Raw genomic sequence first — 3,942 nt, forward strand, 5'->3', positions numbered from 1 at the left:
TATACTTTAAGATAGTAATTAAAACAAAACATACTGTGAAGGACATTTTTATTTTTTTTATTTTTTAAAGTAATCTTATCTGTTTCTATTGTCTTTTTTTAAAAATATATTTTATTGGATTTTTTACAGAGAGGAAGGGAGAGAGATAGAGAGTTAGAAACATCGATCAGCTGCCTCCTGCACATCTCCCACTGGGGATATGCCCGCAACCCAGGTACATGCCCTTGACCGGAATCGAACCTGGGACCTTTCAGTCCGCAGGCCGACGCTCTATCCACTGAGCCAAACCGGTTTCGGCTGAAGTACATTTTTAATGTGAATCTATTAACTTAATAGTACATACATTTAAACATTCATTGTTCTATAGACATTATTTAAAGGGGTCCTCAAACTTTTTAAACAGGGGCCAGTTCACTGTCCCTCAGGCCGTTGGAGGGCCGGACTATAGTTTTAAAAAAAACTATGAACAAATTCCTATGCACACTGCACATATCTTATTTTGAAGTAAAAAAACAAAATGGGAACAAATACAATATTTGTATTTGCATGTGGCCCGTGGGCCGTAGTTTGAGGACCCCTGATTTAAAGTATTAAAACCTTTATAAAACACAAGTATAGCCATAACCGGTTTGGCTCAGTGGATAGAGCGTTGGCCTGCAGACTGAAAGGGTCCCGGGTTCGATTCTGGTCAAGGGCATGTACTTTGGTTGCAGGCACATCCCCAGTGGTGGTTGTGCAGGAGGCGGCTGATGGATGTTTCTCTCTCATCCATGTTTCTAACTCTCTATCCCCTTCTCTTCCTCTCTGTAAAAAATCAATAAAATATATTTTAAAAAAACAAAACAACAACAACAAAAAAACACACAAGTATAATAGTTTAAAAACCAAAATATATTTTTAAAAATCTATAAATTGCTTGACAAAAAAATAGCCATGCTTCTAATGGTTAAAATAATTTGTTATCCTCTTTTCCAGCTGGAAGGTGGAGGGTGCAGAAGAGAAGGAAGAGGTTCCTCCTGTGCCAGAAACCCTCAAGAAAAAGCGAAGGAATTTTGCAGAGCTGAAGATCAAATGTCCAAGAAAGAAGTTTGCTCAAAAGATGCTTCGAAAGGCAAGGAGGGCCCAAGTTGGTTTGGCTCAGTGGATAGAGCGTCAGCCTGCAGACGGAAGGGTCCTGGGTTTGATTCTGGTCAAGGGCATGTACCTCGGTTGCAGATTCCCCAAGGGCACCCCTTCCTCCCCCCCCCCCCCACCTCCCGCCACCTCCCTAGGCCTGGTCAGGACTAGTGCAGGAGGCAACCAGTCAAGGTGTTTCTCTCACATCGATATTTGTCTTTCCCTCTCTCTTCTACTCTCTCTAAAAATCAATGGAGAAATATTCACGAATGAGGATTAAAAAAAAAAAGGCAAGGAGGAAGCTTATCTATGAAAAAGCTAAGCACTATCACAAGGGTATGGGCAGATGTACAGAACTGAGATTCAAATAGCCAGGATGGCAAGAAAAGCTGGCAACTTCTACACACCTGCGGAGACCACACTGGCCTTTGTCGTCAGGATCAGAGGTATCAGTGGTGTGAGCCCCAAAGTCCGAAAGCTGCTGCAGCTTCTTCACCTTCGCCAGATCTTCAACGGCACCTTTGTTAAGCTCAGCAAGGCTTCGATTAACATGCTGAGCATTGTGGAACCATATATTGCATGGGGGTACCCAAACCAGGAGTCAGTACATGAATTGGTCTACAAGCGTGGTTATGGCAAAATCAACAAAAACGGAATTGCCCTGATAGATAACACATTGATAACAGATCAAACTTTGCTCGATCTCTTGGTAAATATGGTATCATCTGCATGGAGGATCTGAGTTCATGGGATCTACACTGTTGGAAGTAACACTTCAAAGTACTGTTCAAAGAAGTAATAATTTCCTGTGATCCTTCAGGTTATCTTCCGCACGAGGTAGAATGAAGAAAAGACCACCCATTTTGCAGAAGTTGGAGATGCCGGGAACAGGGAAGACCAGATCAACAGGCTTATTAGGGGAATCAACTAAGGTCTCTACCATGGTGATTTTTTTGTAATCTGGTCAGTTAATAAACAGTGAGTGCTTTAAAACTGAAAAAAAGAATTATCTGTTTTTACTGAGCTGGGGTTTTTTTTTTTTGTTTGTTTTTTTTGAGTAAAGCAAGGTTGGGCACTGAACACGCCATCCTCGTTTCTCCCTAATAGTCCAGCAGACCTTTGGGGTGCTTGACCTGGGTGGGGGTAGGGGTGACAGTGTTTATGGATGGGCTTGAAAGAGTCCACGAGCTCCAGAAAATTGAATGCAGAAGAAAATGTATATACACATGTGCATATATATAGGGTGTCCCCCAAAATGTAGAGACACTGAACAGCTGATAGCTCAATTGATGTTTCTTTCTTTTCAGATTTAACCCATTGGAATTAATCATTATTCAAAGTGTGACTTTTTTGGGGACACCCTGTATTTTGGGGAGAAGAAGGGGCCCATAGCTTTCATCAATTCCTTAAAGTAATAAATATAGGAAAGCAAGGACTTTTGTAAGTCATGATGGGGAGGTATCCACAGACATTGAGGGAGCATGAGGGCCAAGTCAGAAGACTCTGTTTTGAATGAGATGGAAGGCCGAGTGGCAGTACTCTAATATCAACACAGCATGTTCATGGTTGTGTTGGATAGGACAAGGGTCTCAAGGTCTGGACCATTCTTATTAAATGCTATTCTTACTAAATGTGAAAATGTAGCACAGACCAGCTGTAAATAGGACAAGTTTGACAGGAACCCAACCTGATAAGTGTAGCCAACTGCAAAGAAGAAATCAACAGAGCTGTAGATATGAATCCCCTGTCTCCTTTACTTGTTGCAAATAAATAAAACTACCTTGTGACAAGCATGTCTTGTTTTTTGATAGAGCACTCCAAGCAGCCAACTCCTTGAGTTTGGTAACAACTGTGATCTAAAAACCTGGTCATGCCCATGGTCTGCATGTCTTCATTACTAAGGAGTATTTGAGATGGGTAATAGTTGGGTAACTAGGCTTAAGGTCAGAATTCAATGTAATAATTGCTTTTTAGGGTGAATTAGGAGGATGCTAGTGTGATGAAAGCAGCGTTTGTTTTATATTAAACTCTTAGAATTTTATAGCAGGAAGGAATTTTAATTTTATAGTAGGAAGACCTTTAATTCAGATTCAAGTGAAAAAAACAAAAAACACAAAACCAACCCACAGGAAGTAATTTTCTCAAAGTTCCTAGATCTCCTGGTTCTCAGTTTACAGCACTATTATATCTCTCTTGATACACAGCAGATTAACTCTTGAAAAAAAGTAATTCCGATACAAAATCATCTGATTCTGGTAAAAAGTCAGGTAGCTCAGTCATTCATGAAGAAGGTCTGCGTGAACTAGATTACTATTTGTTCCAGTCTAAAAAACATCCCCTCCCACACTTGGAGGCATTCAGATGCTCGATGTTCCAGAAGTCCAGCTGTGACTAAGAGCTGAATAGAAGCTGCTTCCTCTGAAAAATGAGGTCATATCAAGCTGGGCTAGCCTACGCACTAGCTAAGGCTTTGAACGTTCCTAAATGTCAAAATTGTTAAGGTATTTTCAAAATGTTAAGATGTTTATTGATTTAACAGCTGATATAGGACGAAAGCATAGAAAAACCTGAAGAAATTTGTAGTTTAGATACATTTTACGTGTTTGGAAAGTTTTCAATGTTGAGTTGCCTGAGTTTTGCACGTGTTGTGGGGTGAATTGTGCCCCCATCCCCAATTCTTATGTTGAGATCCTAACCTCCAGTTTCTCAGAATGACTATATTTGGAGATAAGGTCTTTTTTTAAAAAAAATATATATTTTATTGATTTTTTTACAGAGAGGAAGGGAGAGGGATAGAGAGTTAGAAACATCGATGAGAGAGAAACA

The 3,942-nt window shown here is 40.2% G+C and overlaps 1 pseudogene across 1 annotated transcript; it reads left to right on the forward strand.

Annotated features, from left to right (window-relative positions):
- The first annotated feature begins 1,302 nt into the window (after positions 1–1,302).
- On the forward strand, positions 1,303–2,901 carry LOC308518014 (large ribosomal subunit protein uL30-like; annotated as a pseudogene). The gene has a single exon. The product of its transcript is annotated as a large ribosomal subunit protein uL30-like (transcript).
- The last annotated feature ends 1,041 nt before the right edge of the window (positions 2,902–3,942 follow it).

This window comes from Myotis nattereri (assembly GCF_964212035.1).
Source record: "Myotis nattereri genome assembly, chromosome: 4".
NCBI lineage: Eukaryota > Metazoa > Chordata > Mammalia > Chiroptera > Vespertilionidae > Myotis > Myotis nattereri.